This window comes from Papio anubis, chromosome 15 (assembly GCF_008728515.1).
Source record: "Papio anubis isolate 15944 chromosome 15, Panubis1.0, whole genome shotgun sequence".
Taxonomy (NCBI): domain Eukaryota; kingdom Metazoa; phylum Chordata; class Mammalia; order Primates; family Cercopithecidae; genus Papio; species Papio anubis.
The window spans coordinates 32,577,822-32,597,550 of record NC_044990.1 but is presented as its reverse complement, the minus strand read 5'-3'; positions in this window follow the sequence as shown (position 1 = coordinate 32,597,550).

Below are 19,729 nucleotides of genomic sequence, written 5' to 3'. Positions count from 1 at the left end.
CTACAAACCCTAGTACCTAATATTAGTGATATCACTCAGAATGGACAAATAGCTTACACTAGGCAAGTTTCTATAATTATTCTAAGCTATCATTTTATTAATCTGATAATGAGAATGAGAACTTCTGACCTACCCAATAGTACTATTGTCAGAATAAGTAATTTATTTGCAATGTTTTTCAACACTTAAATGACTATAGTTTATTATTAAGTTCAGCGTAAGTCAATATTCTTTTTTATCACTTCTATAATTACCCTTATCCTAAATTTTGAGAACTGAAAATAAAAGGCTTATTGATAATATTTTTTAAATTACTCAACATCACAATCACAATCCTAATGTGTATTCTGGAAGCTTCAGGAAAGCGGTGATAACTTCTGATATGTTTATAGCACTAGCTCCATGTCCTTCAGAACCTAATATTCTATAGGTGTTAAATCAATACCTCTTGATAGAATGAATGAAGATTTAGTGCTCAAGAAATCTATTCCTATCCTAAAGATTAGGGCACAAAATATATGGATTCGATAAGTCTCTGTTTTGGGGAAGTACAACAAACTTTTCATAAAATTTTATACTAGGCTCTGTTTTGTATAGAATGTAATAGAGTGTTATGGGGGTTCCAATTTTGAAAGAAGTGTTCCAGGAAACATACATTTTTTTTCGGTTCTTTGGAGTAGTGGCACCAACTCAATAAATAAATGGCCACAACGGGATGTTAAGTAACAGGAAATTAGAGCAAGTGTTTTTATTCACCTCTTCCTTTCTGGAGAAAAATGTCAAGACAACAGCACAGAGAGGCGCAAGCTGAGATGTTAGGTGTGTTGCTTAGCAATGTAAATTGGGTATATATTTAGTCAGACTACACTATAGAAAAGTTTAAAAAATAGGTTTCCTAAGGAGGGATAGAAACACTAATGCCCATTAAATTGTTGTTTTATTATTATTTTTAATTGACACATAATAATTGTACATATTTGTGGGGTACAATATATTATTTTAATACATGTGTACAACGTAAAATGATCAAATTAGGGTAATTAGCACATCAGTTACCTCAAACATACATTGTATCTTTGCTTTGGAAACATTCAAAATCCTCTCTTGCTGCTATTTTAAAATACACAATAAATTCACCCTATGGCTCCATAGGACACTAGCCATTATCCCTCCTATATAGCTATAATTGTGTGTCTATTAACCAACCTCTTCCTATTCCCCTTTCAGCTCGACCTTCTCTAGCTTCTTTGAGATGAAAATTTTTAGATCCCACATATGAATGAGATCATGTAGTGTGTATCTTTCTGAGCCTGGATTATTTCACTCAACATAATGTCCTCTAGGGTCATTCATGTTGTTGCAACTGATAAGATTTCATTTTCTTTCAATGAGTGAATTGTATTCTACTGTAGATATATACCAGCAAGTGTGTGTGTGTGTGTGTGTGTGTGTGTATTTAATTCAAGTAGTTTTCACAAGTGATCTGGCAATCCAGAAGACTGATCTTCTCATTGATGTGTACTAGAAGGAATGTTGCGAATAGCCCATGGACTAGATGACTGCCTATTTCCTCAGACTGTTGACGCTCCCTCACATGTTACATAATCCAGACTTTGGAAATACATTGTCAATCACAGTATTTTGATTGTCTTTGTGAAACCATGTGGGTCATAACACAGCTTGTGAGTCATGGTAAACATTTTTTCTTTCTTTCAGCCTACCATCTGGAACAAGAAAGGAGACAAACCTTGATTGAATGAGTAACGAAAAATTTTCTTGGGCAAGTGAGTTGGAGTTGTCGATTGGGATTATGTTCCACAGCCCTTCTGTCAGTGAAAGGTGAGCTGGCCCTTGTCACAGGTGACAGACAGGCTGAGAGCTAAGAAGAAACCAACCTTAGAGAATCCCGGTAGCCTGTGGATAGTAGAAACAATGATATTTCATGTTTTCAAAGTAATTACCTTTGTCCTTTGTTCAACAAAGTTTTGTTTTTTTTTTTTTTTTTTTTTTTGTACCTAGGAAAACTAAGTGAATGGTTGTATCTATCACTAAAACAAAACCATATGTGCAAAGCAGCAGCAAACCAAGAGAAGTCCATCACAGGTTGGCAGTTCATGTCTTAAGAAACCTGAAACAGATGTCCAGAGTGCGAAGGCTGGCTGATGTAACCAGCAACAACTGACATATATTTCTGGAACTGGTATCTATTCCTTTGGAAACTCCAGAAGTGGTTAGGGAAAGGAATCCTATATGTTTAGATTCCTGCTTTCATATTCAAAATATCAGCTAAGATTATTGTTACCTGGCTGTTACCATGTAGCTTGACCCTTGATGGCTGGATAATGTAGGACTGTGGCTATAATAAATGGTAAATAAAATTTACTTTCTTCTCCCCTCTTCCATTCTGCATCCTTTACAGACACCCCTTTAAACTCCAACCATAATAGAGCATTTGGGGATCTATAACTGAAGATCCTCACTGCTTATTTCTGCACTCAGGCATACAACTAATAAACTATCTTTCAAGCTTATACAATAGAATGAGTTGGAAGAGTTAAACTATGAATTTACATGTGAAAATATGTCATATGTGATTTGTAGGGTACAGTTGGTCATTTGTGTTTTTCAAATGTCTTCCATCAGTTTTTAAAACAAGTTGTCTCTGGTTTACTCCCATGGGCTTTTTCCCAGTTGTTTCTCCATTAAAAATTAAACACTAGCTCTAATTTCTGTGTGCACAAATATTTACATCTGAATATCTCTATGTCTTTTCATTTATCCTGGGAATGAGCTCATTTGGAAATTTTGTTTGATGTGTGAGAATATATTGCTTATTTCATTGTCTATAAATAAAGGAATTGTACATGAAAAACAAAGTGACTTAATTCTCATAAGTTTTGAGTTTGGTTTGGAGAAATCAGATCATTTATTAAAAAAAAAGTTTCAGAAAGACGTTTTCCTCTTTTCCTCTTATATTTAATAGAGACCAGATATTTTACAGAGGAATGAACATCTTCATGGGAAACAGTAAAGATCCTATATAAACCCTGGCAATACAAATTATTATACTTATTATGAATGTTCATACAATGAAGTATTTAACTATATCATATATCCATTTCTTGCCAAGGCTTATTTCTACCTCTCGGTCTTTGCAGTGCATTATGATGAAATCTTGTTTGTAGTAACTTCGGGATGACTAACGACACAGCTTGCTATTTTATGTATACACAATGCAGCAATTCTTAATTTAAAAAAGTTAAAAAGGAATAAGATAGAATCAGGAGTGGAAAGACCTTGGTACAGAAATATGTCCATGCTGCAGAGCATTAATTCAGTTATGCAATCACTTTTCCTCTCTGCTCTTATTTATCCGTTAATTGATTTGTATGGGGTTACTGCTCAGTTACTCTATAATTAGTTATTAATTGATTAACTGATTGATAAGTAACCTCATGCCATTTGATAGACTGATTGTTAAGTCATCCCTTACTCAAGTGCTTTGGGAGCCAAATACAACGTAAAGGAGGAAAGAGGGTCACGTGTAAGAAAAGGTGGGGCCAACCTCTGGAAAATTAGGAAGCATATATCCTTCTTGACAAGGTCAGCTGCTCCTTAGCTGCAGGTAGTTATAGAAAGGCAGACCGAGTATTGCAGATTTCTAAACTTGTCAAAATAGCAGCAAATTCTGGTTTTTAGGTACAATATTATAGTTGTTAAATATTGACAATTTAATCCATTTTTGAACACCATACATCACAATATGACATAATCAGCATCCTATTTTTGGCTTATAAGCTGCCAGCCAGCAGCCTATGGGCTAAAGAATTTCCACTTTGGATGCTAGAAAGCCTTAATTGGAAGTATACTGAGCATGACTTCACATTCCTTTCATGATTCAAAAACATCCAAGGACTTTAAGGATATCATGCTAAAGGCTGTGGAAAAGCCAGTTAATTAATGCCAAAAACTCAGTAAAATATTACTTATATTTTTAATGAGGATTCTTAACTATTTGGTTGCATAGTTGGCACCTGAGTCATTTGGTACTATTTAGTACCTAAAGTCATGTTTATTGTCATTATTTTCTTTTAACATTTCATGCTGTTTGTTTTTACAGCCTTGTGAGTATCAGTACAATTTGAAATATGCTAGGTGTAAGTTGAACAAGCCACATATTGTTCCATGTTCCATACTTTGCCTTCAGAGAAAAAGCTCCTGAAAAAAATGCATTATTACTCATACTAATGTCCACTATTATAATTCAATGACAAGTGTGGAGCTAGAAGCACCTGCTAATAATGGCAGCTTCTACCAAAGGCTTTGCCTACAGTCTCTTTGTTAGGAAAAATAGCTTTTTGGTCTAATTATTATCATTTGTATTGATTATGGTGTTTTTAAGAGAATTATACTAAAACATAGTGTTGCTTATATGATGACATCAAATAATGACAAAGACACTCACACAAAGTGCTTGATCTCAGCGACAATTCTAAGTTGTTAGTCACTAAGACATCACATTGGGAAAGGTTGCAGTTGGCACAGAAGTAAAGCTTTATATGGAATTTCGGTGACAAAACAGGTTTCTCTGTTTTACTTTTTCAGACTATCTAATTTACTTCAGAAAACAGTTTCTAAAAATATATTTCTATACTTAGGTATTTCTTTAGTTTCTAGAAAAGATTATTAGCCCTGGACAGTGGGACTATAAGTGATCTTCTATGCAGTTATGGTGTTCACACCAAAAAAAGGAGCTAATTCACCTGACAAAATTCAAAACAAATAAAACAGCCAACTAAACCACTCTTAACTAGCCCTTTTTTCCCCAGACAACTACAATTATTAGTTTCTTTTCTTCACTGAAGAGTGAGCTCTGCAAACATTGTCTATCCAAGTAATCTATGTATCAAAAGTAATACTTTTGTGGAATAATAATTCTTTTCCTGGATATTTCAAAGTGATAGAGAATTACCTAAATAACAATAAATAGGTAAAGTTTTTAGTTATCTAAATCTAAATGTTGTTAGTATTTTTTAACACCAAAAATGATAATAGGAAACTGTAGCCATAATACAAATCTAAATGCTTGTGGAATGAGTATGTTGCCACTAACATACGTCAGTATGGTTTTTGCCTCACTATCCATTTATTGCTCCACCCAGTAGAGATTTCAAAGAGTAAAACTGGAAGCTGTACAGTTGTGGGTCAAAGCCTGGAGACTAACTTTTTAGTTAGTTGCACCTCTTTTATTACATTCTCTTAGTTCCACATATAAAAAGTTGAAAAACAAATATGTGCAATCCTGCATGGAATGTTAGAAAACTGTAAATGATGTATGAGATAAAAAACTACCCTTGTCTAAAAACCAACACACTGAGAGTTTAGCTGTTCTTGAACTGCTCTTTGTAAGACCAAGACCTGACAACTATCTCCTTTAAATAATGGATGTCTGTAACTTTAAAGGAAAGCCAAGAAAAAAAATTAGGGAGGAACTTTTTAGTTTCTTCCAAAGTTGGCTTTCATTATGTTCCAGACAAGAACTCTTTGCCTCTCTCAACAGGAATATCATACATCAGATATACTAGTCAATATTTCAAGATAAATATTGGACAGAGAGGTAATTTAATTTCTATTGTTTTTAATCTATTCAAATGCCAGGAAGTGAGTCATCTATGAAACTTTCTAAGCACAGTTTTAGATCAAGATAACACTAGACCTTCCATACATATGGCAGCAATTTTAATATAAACTTTTTCTGTTTTGTGTTTAAAAATCATGTTCATATATATATACACACACATATATATATACACATATATACACACACACACACACACACACACACACACACACACACACACGGAATCTTTATTTCTATAATTTGCAAATAATGATGTGCATGATTTCTAAATGTACTGCCACTTCACATGTATAATTTAACAAAGCAATAAATACATTTGGAATAAGTGTAATGCATAAAGGAGATAAATAAACATATATTTTTTATCTAGGACAAAAATAACATTTACAAAAAATGTTTCTTATTTGATATCAGGATTCTTCAATCCTTTATTTGAAATTCACTGTAGGAATTTAGTTAACATTCTGGACACATTCCCATGGTATGTAAATGTTTTCAAGCAGTTGGTATTGATGCTAGAGGCAAAGAAGAGTCATGTAATGTACATTTTCCAATTAAATGTCTAGATGCTTTTTTAGTAATCAAGGACTCATCTATGTGTCATAACACATAGTTTATCAAGCTATTAGCTGCTGGTTCAAGACTAGAGAAAATGCTAGCCTGGTTCACTGTAGGGAATGAGACTCTCAGGGCTGTTCACATCCAACATCATTTAAACCTCAATTTCCTCCCAGGGTCTTGGCCTTGAAAGAATCCCTACCAAGTCTCAGCATGCATTGACAAGAACTTATAAGCAGAGGACTCTCCTTTCATATTGCCCAGCAGGTTGGTGGGGAGGTGTTCCTAATAATTCAGTGAGTTAAGTAAATGTTTCTTGTTATAACAACTTGTAACTCCAAACTCTGCATTCTTTCTACAGAAATATACTGGATTATGTTTCATCATCTAGGATTAACAAAACTATAACTGAAGTGCAATGTTGATTAAACAGAAGTTTTCTCTTCTTGAATGTCTAAACATCAATTATAATTTGTATCTCAGGGAAACCATAAGCCAAATACAATCAAGTAACTAAAAAATGGGTTTATGTAATGCACAAAGTTTTTAAATGGAAGTCCAATAGGAAAGTAATTATTGCTTTATTTTAACTCATTGTATGTTTTAGAATACTATTCAGAATTTATTAAAAGGATTTACATTACATTTCTAAAAGAGCGTTGAAAATCTTACAGACATAGACAAAGAAGCAAATAGAATAGAAATCTTGAATTTTAAGTTAAAGTCACATGATCTCTGGAGTTAGACAACAACAGTTGCTAATTTGTGTGCTTCCATTTATTAGCTGGGTGTAGGCATTTTACTTCTCTGTTACTTCATCTTTAAATGAAGACAATAACATTGATATGAAAGGAGAGTCATAACATTAAATGAGATAATAGAAAATTTTACTACACTACCAGTCACAGAGCTATTATTTAAAAATTTTAATTCCCTACTTCTCACTTTTCCCATGGCTCTTTGAGAATCTTTAAATTTCTATTATTTGGGCATCAACCAGTTTCCTGGTGCAGTAATTTTTATTAAGAGACTATTATTGCTGAGTCATGCTATTCCAAATTAGCATTCTTGATCTACCGGAAGGAAGACTGGCATCTGTTTTGCCCCGCTAAACCAGTTGACTTACCTACAGAAGGTTTACAAGAAGGCCATCGGGGACTCTGATTGATGTCCCAATAAACATATTGTTGGTCATAACATATTTCATCCATCTTATATTTTGAATGACTCAGTAGTTATTTGCAGCTCATGAACTTATGCTTTTTGAATGGACAGTGGTTTAGTTTGTGTCACCACAAGAATACTGAAGCAGGTAATTTATCACAAACCCTCGAATTTCTGTAATCTTAATAGCTACAAGTGATAGGTTCTGTTATTCAGGTAGTTATACTCTATAAAGTTGGCAAGAATACTAAATTAACCATTGCTCCTAGGGGGAAAATAGTGTTAAATTCCTGCAATCCTCTGGTCACAACATCTTCACAAATGCATCAATATGTAATCTTGGTTTAGGTGTGCTTCTGTTTAAAGGCATCTTATTTATTATATATTGAGGATTTATTAACATTGAACTCATGGCCAACAGCACTATAACTTGTGTATGAACAATGCTTATCTAACACATGCATTTTCTCTGCAAGGCACGTCACAGCCTTTTTGTACTTGAGAACTCTAGACAGCACTTGGTAAGACCTGCAAGAGCCACAGTGTTACTGGGATTGGAGTGACCCTAATGCAGATATGGCTGCAGTGGTGAAAAGCTTATTCTTTGAGAATGAGATCCTGTAATCTGCAACAGTATGGATGGAACTGGAGGGCATTATGTTAAGTGAAATAAACCAGGCACAGACAGACAAACTTCACGTGTTCTAACTTATTTGTGGGAACTAGTAATTAAAACAATTGAACTGATGGAGATAGAGAGTAGAATGATGGTTACCAGGGTCTGGTAAGGCTAGTGGTGGGTTGGGGGAAGGGATCGAAGGAAGGAGGGATGGCTAATGGGTACAAAAATATAATTAGATAGAATGAATACAATCTAATATTTGATAGCATGACACATGACAGGTTTACTACAGTCAAAAATAGTACATATTACATTTTTAAATAACTACTTTGTAACACAAAGAAAGAATAAATGCTTGATGTGATGGATACCCCATTTACCCTGATGTAATTAGTTCGCATTGAATGCCTATATCAAAGTAACTCATGCACTCCCATAATTATATATGTGTATATATGTATCTACTATTTACCCACAAAAATTAAAATTTAATAATTAGAACAAAGATTTTAAATATTTTTTAAAAGAGAGCTAACGGTTTTGTCTCTGGAGGCAAGTGATTGTTCTAAGGTTAAGAGAATACATGTGACAAATTTTAAGAGCTTGTAATCATTGTATTTTATTTTATATGCTATGTTTTAATTGTAAGCAATTATTTGCTCTAAAAGAAAAGAAAAATTGACAACTTTACTCCTGATTTTAGTGTGTATATGTTTATGTGCATTCTGTATGTGCATATACATGCAATGCATGTACACATACACTGTGCAAATGTGTCTCATGTAACAACCTCATGCTGCTGCCATGTTGTCTTTAGTTTATGGCTTTATTATGCTTTCTTTTGTTTCTTGACTTATGTTTTTTTCTAGAACAGAGTTCCCCAACCTTTTTGGTAGTAGGGACTGGTTTCGTGGAAGACAATTTTTCCATGGACCAGAGTTGGGGATGGTTTCAGAATGATTGAAGTGCATTACATTTGTTGTGCACTTTATTTCTATCATTATTACATTATAACATATAATGAAATAATTATACAACTCACCATAATATAGTATCAGTGGGAGCCCTCAGCTTGTTTTCCTACAACTTCCTTTCCAGAGGGCCCCATCTGGGGGTGATGGGAGACAGTGACAGATCATCAGGCATGAGATTCTCAAAGGGGGCATGCAACCTAGATCCCTCACAAGTGCAGTTCTCCATAGGGTTTGCACTCCTATGAGAATATAATGCCGCCACTGATCTGACAGGAGGTGAAGCTCAGGTGGTAATATGAGCAATGGGGAGTGACTGCAAATACAGATGAAGCTTCCCTCACATCATTTGCTGCTTACCTCCTGCTGCGTGGCCAGGTTCCTAACAAGCCTGGACTGGTACCTGTCCATGGCCTGGGAGCTGGGAATCCTGTTCTGCACTGTATTCTTCTTCAGTCTTTTTTTTTTTTTAGTGGCATATTTACCTTATCTTCTATTGTCTTCTCTTTTCGCACATTTATATAAATAGATCACATTCTTATTTTTTATTTTATTTGCAAAACTTACTTGATATCTCCCTGACTTTTCCCACCTTATCAGAAAAAAAGTCTTTCCTTCTAAGCTGCCACTTGAAATCTGTTCTAGCTTCCTGTTTTTTTGTAATCTGAGAGTATTGAGAGGTGTAGCATTAAAATGGCAAATTAAGACTGGGTGCTACCTTCCTTTCTTTTACTTTTGAGAACATAGACTCATCTTTTTTTGGAATTATGTTAAATGTTCTGAAAGATTGTTAACTAAATGTAAGCGGAAGTGTATCTTTTTAAAAATTCAGCTTTTATTCTAGATACAGGCATACAAGTGCAGGTTTGTTATGTGGGTATACTGCACCCAGGTAGTAAGCACAGTACCTATTATATAACTTTTCAACCCATGCTGTCATCCTTCCCCCATCTAGTCAGCCATAATGTCTGTTGTTCTTACATTTGTGTCTATGGGTGCTCAATGTTTAGCTCATTTATAAGTGAGAATATGTGGTATTTTGTTTCCTGTTGCTGCATTAATTCACTTGAGATTATGGCCTCCAGGTCCAATCATCTTGTTGCAAAGGACATGATTTATTTCTTTGTTATGGTTGCAAAGTATTTCATGGTATATACGTATCACATTTTTTAAATCCAATCCGTCATTGATGGGCACCTAGGTTGATTCCATGTCTGATATTGTTTGGCTGTGTTCCCACTCAAATCTCATCTTGAATTGTAGTTCCCATAATCTCCACATGTTGTAGAAGAGACCTGGCAGGAGGTAATTGAACTATAGGGGCAGTTACCTAACAGTGCTGAGTTCTCACAAGATCTGATGGTTTCCTCCACTTTGCTCTGCACTTCTTGCTGCTGCTATGTGAAGAAGGATGTATTTTCTCCCCTTCCGCCATGAATTTCTTGAGGTCTCCTCACCCATGCTGAACTGTGAGTCAATAAAACCTGCCTCCTTTATATATTACTCAGTCTCAGGTACATCTTTATTAGCAGCATGAGAACGGATTAATACAGTGTATTGTTACCAGTAGAGTGGGGTGCTGCTATAAGGATAACTGAAAATGTGGAAGCAACTTTGGAACTGAGTGACAGGCAAAGGTTGGAAAAGTTTTGAGGGCTCAAAAGAAGACAGGAAAACGTGGGAAAGTTTGGACCTTCCTAGAGACTTGTTGAATGGCTTTGTACAAAATGCTGATAGTTACATGGACAATGAAGTCCAGGCTCAGGCATTCTAAGATGGAGATGGGGAACTTGGGAAATGGAGTTACGGTCACTCTTGCTACGCAAAGAAACTGGCAGCATTTTGCCCTTCCCTAGAAATCTGTGGAATTTTGAACTTGAGAATGATGAGTTAGGGTAGCTAGTGGAAGAAATTTCTAAGCAATAATGCATTCAAGAGGAAGCAGAGCATATAAGTTCGGAAAATTTGCAGCCTGACGATGCAGTAGAAAAGAAAAACCCATTTTCTGGGGGAAATTCAAGGCAGCTGAAGAAATATGCATAAGTAACGAGGAGTCAAATGTTAATCACCAAGACAATGAGGAAAATGTCTCCAGGGCATTTCAGAGACCTTTGCAGTAGCCCCTCCCATCAAAGACCCAAAGGCCTAGGAGGAAAAAATGGTTTCCTGGGCAGGGCTCAGGGCACCCCTGCTGTGTGTAATCTAGGGACTTGGTGCCCTGTGTCCCAGCAATCCCAACCATGTCTAAAAGGGGCCAAGGTACAGCTCAGGCCATTGCTTCAGAGGGTGCAAGCCCCAGGCCTTGGCAGCTTCCACGTGGTGTTGAGTCTGCAGGTGTACAGAAGTCAAGAACTGATGTTTGCAAACCTCCACCTAGATTTCAGAGGATGTATGGAAATGCCTGAATGTCCAGGAAGAGGCGTGCTGCAGGGGCAGAGCCCTCATGGATATTCTCTGCTAGGGCAGTATGGAAGAAAAATATGGGGCTGGAGCCCCTACACAGAGTCCCCACTGGGGCACTGCCTAATGAAGCTGTGAGAAGAGGGCCACCATCCTCCAGACCCCAGAATGGTAGATCCACTGACAGCTTGCAATGTACACCTGGAAAAGCCCAGGCACTCAATGCTAGCCTATGAAAGCAGCCAGGAGGGAGGCTGTACCTTGCATACCAATAGAGACAGAGCTGCCCAAGGCCATAGGATCCCATCTCTTGCCTCAACGTGACCTGGATATGAGACACAGAGTTGAAGGAGATCATTTTAGAAGTTTAAGGTTTAATAACTGCCTTATTGGATTTAGGACTTCCATGGGGCCTAAATCCCCTTTATTTTGGCCAATTTCTCACATTTAGAATGGGTGCATTTACCCAGGGCTTGTGACCTCATTGTATCCAGGAAGTAACTAACTTGCTTTTGATTTTACAAGCTCATAGGCAGAAGGGACTTGCCTTGTCTCAGATGAGACTTTGGACTTAAACATTTGGGTTAATGCTGGAATGAGCTAAGACTTTGGGGAACTGTTGGAAATGCATGATTGTGTTTTGAAATGTGAGCACATGAGATTTGGGAGGGGCAAAGGGCATAATGATGTGGTTTGACTGTGTTCTCACACAAATCTCATCTTGAACTTCAGTTCCCATAATCCCCCTGTGTTTTAAGAGGGACCCAGTAGAAGGTAATTCAATCATGGCGGTGGTTACCTCCATGCTGTTCTCCTGATAGTGACTTAATTCTTACAAGATCTGATAGTTTTATAAAGGACTTTCTCCTCCCTCACTCTGAACTCCTTGCTCCTGCCACGTGTGAATAGTGTGGCAGTGAACATACGAATTAATGTGTCATTTTGGCATAATCATCTCTTTTCCTCTGGGCATTTACCCAGTAATGGATTACTGGGTTGAATGGTAGCTTTGTTTTTACTTTTTGAGAAATCTCCAAACTGCTCTCCACAGTGGCTGAAATAATTTGCATTCCTACTAAGACTTTTTAAGTGTTTCTTTCTTTTTTTTTTTTTTTTTTCCCATAGCCTTACCAGAATCTGTTATTTTTGGTTTTCAACTTTTTAATAGTAACCATTCTAACTGGTGTGAGATAGTATCTCATTGTGGTTTTTGATTTGCATTTCTCTGATAATTAGAGATGATGAGCATATTTTCATATATTTGATTACTTGTACTCCTTTTGAGAAGTGTCTGTTCATGTTATTTCTTCATTATTTAATGGAGTTATTTGTTTCTTGCTTGTTGATTTAAGTTCCTTATTGATTCTGGATATTAGACCTTTGATGAATGCATAGTTTGCAAATATTTTCTCTCAATCTGTAGGTTGTCTATTTACTCTATTGATAGTTTCTCTTACTGTGCAGAAGCTATGTAGTTTAATTTGGTCTCACATGTCAATTTTTGTTTTTGTTGTAATTCACTTGGGGACTTAGCCAAATACCCTTATCAACAGAAATATATTTGAATTCTAAGGAAAATAACTCCTATCCTGAAAAATTTTCTACTTAGAGCCCTAAAAGTAGTAATCTCCAGTACTTTCTCCTGCATCTACTTCTGAAGCACTGAGGTATTTAAACACTAACATCCTTGATGATTGGTAGGGGATTATTTTGAGTACTTTTCTGTTTAGTTATTCAGTCAACTTCTCTTCTAATTAATTGAATGTGTGTTGGGAAGGGGTGTGCATTAGTGAAAAATGTCAATTTTTCTCTACCTACCTCCTTTCCCCAGTACCTCCTCTGGGCATTAGGACAGAAAGTTGGGTTCCACTCTTTGACCATTAAGAGTTTTCTTGTTCTTTGCTTATACACCATTTTAGAGAATGTGACTGCACTTCAATGATAAAAGTTTTGCAGAACTCCATTATTGTGTTCATATTTGTCAGAATTTCATGAAGGAAATCTGTGATCTTCTATTCTGCTACTTGTATGCAGAATACTCAACACTTTAATTTTAAATAGAGAAAAAATTAAAGTCAAAATCATTGCCTACTTTCCTCAAATTTTCCCAGGAAATAAAAAAGTGCTTCTAATTTGCAGAAATCATAAAATTTTTTAGTGAATACAGTTCAGTGAAACTTTTTATGAATACATTTAAGAAAAACATAACCAGACTCATTTTGAAAATTATATAAATTTACTAATAAATATCTTATTTAGGAACTTCTTGAGTGTTACTTCCATACATGACTGTGATTTTTGAGAGAAAACATAAATTAAATATGAATCTAAATATTAAAAGTCAAAATGTAAAATTTATGTCAAATGAAATGTGATAACTCTAGACATAATTTATATTTTTATACTGCCACTGAGTCAATTATGCCCAAACACTATATTCTTTACTTGGATTAAGCAACAATACAAAATAATTACTAGTATTTTACTCAGTAATTGCTTAAACTATAGCAATGTAACAAAAGAAAGAATGAATAGGAGAGAGAGGGGATGGGGAGAGAGAGAGAAGGAAGGAAGAAAGGAAAAAAAGAAGGAAAAGGAAAAAGAAAGAATGAAAGAGTTAAATAGGGGTATGTCTATGAAGTCTGAAGTTTTTTTGTTTTTTTGAGATTTTGAGCTCTGTCGCCTGGCTGGAGTGCAGTGTAGATCTCGATCTCACACTGCAAGCCTCACCTCGGTTTACGCCATTCTCCCGCCCTCAGCCTCCCAAGTAACTACTGGACTACAGGCTCGGCCATTCCCGCCCTGCCATATAGTTTTGTATTTTTTAGTAGAGTATTTTGGCTTCACCGTTCGGCCAGGATGGTCTCGGGATCTTCTGACCTCGCGTGGATCCACCCGCCTCGGGCCTCCCAGTGCTGGGATTACAGGCTTGAGCCACCGCGCCCGGCCTGAAGTCTGAAGTTATTAATTAGCTAAATGTCTGAAACTTTTTAAAATATAACACACTAAATTTTTAACTGTTCTTTTCTCAAATATTAAATGAAGGCTCACTAAATCTAATCACAAGGCCAGTCATCAGCGCTTTGTTTGTCAAATGGTTTAGGTTCATAAACTATGATCTTTGGGACGCCTGCCTAGAAAAATTTTCAGTAGTTTATTTAAGAAAGAAAAATCAAACCATCTCTGGGAGATGTTAGCTTTTTTTCCTGTAAATTGTACTAATACACAAACATGGTAAAATTCCTTTAACTCTTTAGTTGAAAAAGTCCTTTACCTCTTAGGAGCTATAGTCACGTTTAAGAATCTTAGAGTCTCTCTCTTCTCCTTTTTTTTTTTTCCTTTCTCTCTTTTTCTGACTTAAGTGTTTTGTTTTGTTTTTGGTTTCTGGTTTTTCAGCTTTTACTTTGCTCAGGACATCAGACTAGGCTACTATGTGCCCCATTTTGCTCCCAACTGAGCCTTTTGTTTGTAACCAGTGGGTTGGCTAGTTCCCAATTTCTTTCTGTTTTTGACTTTTTTTTTCCTTTCTCTGCTTTGTCTCAGCTGGTCTGCCAGCCTGTAGGGACGACTGCCTCACTATTTCATGTGTATTGGATTCAGCAAATATTGTAACTGCAACTGTTGCCTATTTAGGGTTCCTCCATTTCACTGACAAGAAGCTATTGCATCATGCACAGCTGAAAGACAAGGCTCACGATGTCTGTTTACTCGGTCTTTTTTGTGGGGATAAAACAAACTTTGACTACAGTGCTTTCCAATATTTTTTACATGACTGTTACTGTGTTAAACAGAACACTATCACAATTTTTAAAGTAATTTCCATGGATTCCAAGTCACATTTCACATCTAACTCTACTTAACAGGATTGAAACACACAGGTGAATACAAATGGGGGAAACTTAAGATACAAGAACAGAGTTAGCATACTAAGAAAGTGCTGGAATAAAATCTAGGTAATTAACAAAATAGCCATACTCAGTGAAATAGCCACAGCTGGGACCAGGGAAGATGTAGTTCTTACACTGGTCTGTTCAGTCTCCTTTGTAAGCAGACCCACCTGTTGCTAGTGAGTCACCAGTATTCAATTTGTGCAATAGTGACATGTCTACAGCCACAGTTGCTTATTCCATGCGTGAAAGCACACTAAAGTTCCGGCAGTCTGACTGAAGGATGACTCAACTACCAAGACTCAACTCAAGCAGAACTTCCTCAGTAAGGCCTCCTCTAGTCTTCAGTAAAAGTAAGTGCTTCTGCCTCAGGGTCTACAGAAGCTGAGACACACCACTAACATGACATCTATCACATACTATTGTCATTGTCTTCACACTGATGAGTCTCATCCACAGGACCTCAGTTGGAGGTGAGTGGAAAATAATCATGTTAAAAACACCTGCACAACTGCAACAAGAGGTTTTTTTCTTGGTCTTTCTGAATTTTGCCTGCTAAGACCTCCTACTTACCCCTACACACAAATTTGTCTTTTAACTGTTCTTTGAACATATATTGGTTTAATATTTTACCTTTGCTGTTGTGTTACCTGAACTGCAGAATTGAGTCTCTGAATTGCATGTTATAGTAACACAGTCTATTTTCAGGTGAATAAAATTTTTCTCCCCTAAAATAATTTGCAGATAAGCCTGACACTGTAAAAACACACATACACTACAGGGCCTCGATCCTTTATCTACAATTCTAAAATCTGAACTCTGAAAATAAAAAAAAAGTTTGTTTTGCTTTGTTTTTGGTTATTTTTGTTGCTGCTTTTATTTTTTGTTAACTCTCATTTGGCAGCACAATCTAATGTCACCGGAACTCATTTGCTGGCAAAACCAAACCAAAACTGATATGTGAATAATTGTGGTCTTTATTTATTCTGTGGTATTTGAAAAGACATATTTTATATAAAGAAATAGTAATGTGTTTCATTATAAGATGCTGTCCAAACCCTACTGAGATGTTTTATATCATAAAGTATATTTTCCTTGTTACCTCGCTAAAATCCAAAAGATTCAATTTTCCATATGCATCTTGCCCCAACTGTTTTGTATAAAGAATTGTGGATATGTAGATGTAAAATCAATTTTCTTTTCAAATTGATTACCTCTATGCTTATTCACCTGAAAACGCATTTCACGTCCTAACTGATGCCACCTGCAGTATGCAAACATCATCTGACACCTTCTGCTTGCTCTCAACTCCTTCTTCTTCCCTATTTTTTTCCTCTTGACCAATTATTTTGATATCATTTAACATGGAATTAAGTTTCTGCTGTCACTGCTTTCTGTGCTTCCATTTATATTTAAAGTTGAACACAGTATCTTTTGATGTATAAATTGACTAATTATAATTAAATTTCTCCAGGAATATGAATTACAAATGATACAATTTTCCTAAGCATCTCATAGACTTTTCACAGTGGCACTAGTAAATTGATCTAATATTGATAATTTTAGGGAAATTATCACAACATGACAAAAATGTTTGAAAAGGAAATCTTCTAAGAAAACACAGTATTTAATCTCCCTTTTACAGACTTCAAGAAACAGGATATCTTCTAAAAGCAATTATCTAAATTATGCATGGATAGCTAAATAATTCAATGTCTATGTATTTTTACTACAACAATTTGTTTCAGTGTATCTTTTAAAAAATTATATAAGAATTCTAAATAACAAGTAAATAGATGAAACAATCATTTCTGCAAACAATATGTTAAAATTACCTTTTAACATTTAAAAACTTTGAAGAAAATCTAGGACATGTACATATGTATCTTTACTATTATACATTAGATGACAAATTATGTTTAAGTGATAGACTTTTTAGAAAACTTGCACTTTAGGCGAAGAGGTACATGTGCAGGTTTGTTACATAGGTAAACTCATGTCATGGGGGTTTCTTGTACAGATTATTTTGGCACACAGGCATTAAGCCGAGTACCCAATAGTTATTTTTTCTGTTCCTCTGCCTCCTACCTGCCACCCTCAAATAGGCCCCAGTGTCAATTTTTCCCGTCTTGGTGTCCACGTTTTGTCATCATTTAGTGCTCACTTATAAGTAAGAACATGCAGTACTTGGTTTTCTGTTCCTGCATTAGTTTGTTAAGAACGATGGCCTCCATTTCCACCCATGTTCCTGCAAACGACACGATCTCATTCTATTTTATGGTTGCATAGTATTCCATAGAGGGTATGTACCACATTTTCCTTATCCAGTCTACCATTGAGGGGCATTTAGGTAGACTCCATGTCTTTGCTTTTGTGAATAGCACTGTGATGAATGTACACGTCCATGTGTCTTTATGATAGAATGATTAATGTTCATTTGAGTATATAATGGGTAGTAATGGGATTGCTGGGTTGAATAGTAGCTCTATTTTTAGCACTTTGAGGAATCACCACACTGCTTTCCACAATGGTTAAACTAATTTACACTCCCACCAACAGTGTGTAAGCATTTCCTTTTCTCTGCAACTTCACCAGGATCTGTTTTGTTTTGTTTTGTTTTGTTTTGTTTTTACCTTTAAATCATGGCCATTCTGACTGGTTCACGTGAAATGGCATTTTGTGGTTTTGATTTGTATTTCTCTAATGACGAATGATTCTGAGTTTTTTAATATGCTATTTGGCCACATGTATGTGTTCTTTTGAAAAGTGTTCATGTTCTTTGCACACTTTTTAATGTTTTGTTTTTTGCTTGTAAATTTGTTTAAGCTCCCTATGGATGCTAGATATTAAACCTTTGTCAGATGCATAGTTGGCAACAATTTTCTTCCAAAAGCTCCTTCAGGTGTTAAATACCTTTCACAAAATCTCAGTATACGAATTCAGTTTACAAAAATCACTAATATTCCTATACATCAAGAATTGCTAAGCCGAGAGCCAAATCAGGAATGCAGAGGAAGCTTATTTTGGTTGAATATGAAATGTTTGGTTGAATATTCTTTTCTTTAAGAATGTTAACTATAGGCCCCCAATCTCTTCTGGTTTGCAAAATTTCCGTTGAAAGGTTCACTATTATCCTGATTGAGTCCCCTTTGCAGATGACCTGCCCTTTCCCTCTAGCTGTCTTTAACACTCTTTCTTTCATTTCAACCTTAGAAAATCTGATAATTATGTGTCTTGGGATGATCTTTGTATGTAGAATCTTGCAGGGGTTTTCTCTATTTCCTGAATTTGCCTGTAGGCCTCTCTAGCAAAGTTAGCGAAATTTTCAGAGACAATATTCTGAAATATGCTTTCCACATTTTTTGCCTTCTCTATGTTCTTTTCAGGGATGTCAATGATTTGTAGATTTGGTCTCTTATCATAATCCCGTATTTCTCAGAGGTTTTATTCATTACTTTTCATTCTATTATCCTTGTTTTGTCTGACTGTATTATTTCAGAAAGCCGTTCTTCAAGTTCTGAGAGTCTTTCCTCAGCTTGGTCTATTATGCTGCTAATACTTACTATTGCATTTTGGAGTTCTTATAGCAAGTTTTTTTTAGCTCTAGACATCAGTTAGTTTCTTTTTTTACTGAAAATTTTGTCTGTCAGCCCCTGTATCATTTTGCCTAGGTTGTCTTCCAGTGTTTCCTATAGTTTTGGGTTTTACATTTAAGTCTTAAAATAATTTTTTTAAACAAATTTGAGACAGGGCCTCACTCTAGTTGCCCAGCCTGGAACACAGTAGGGCAACCTCAGCTCACTGCAGCCTTGACCTCCTGGGCTCAGGTGGTTCTCCCATCTCAGCTTCCAGAGCAGCTGGGATTACAGGCATATGCCACCACCCTGGCTAATTTTTTGTATTTTTAGTAGAGATGGGGTTTCACTATATTGGCCAGGCTGGTCTCAAACTTCTGGACTCAAGAAATCTGCCTGCCTCAGCCTCCCAGAATGTTGGGATTACAGGGATGAACCACAGCACCTGGCCAACATTTAAGTCTTTGAATCGCCTTGAGTTGATTTTTATATATGGTATAAGGAATGGGTCCAGTTTCAGTCTTCTGCATATGGCTAGCCAGTTATCCCAGCATCATTTATTGAATAGGGAGTCATTTCCCCACTGCTTATTTTTGTCAGTTTTGTTGAAGATCCAGTGGTTGTAGGTGTGCAGTCTTATTTCTGGGCTCTCTATTCTGTTCCATTAGTCTTTGTGTCTGTTTGTACTAGTACCATGCTGTTTTGGTCATTGTAGCTCTGTAGTATAGTTTGAAGTTGGGTAACGTGACGCCTCCAGCTTTATTCTGTTTGCTTAGGATTGCCTTGTCTATTAGGGCTCTTTTTTGGTTTCATACGAACTTTAAAATAGTTTTTCCTAGTTCTCTGAAGAATGTCATTGGCAGGTTGATAGGAATAGCATTGAGTCTACAAATCGCTTTGGGCAGTATAGT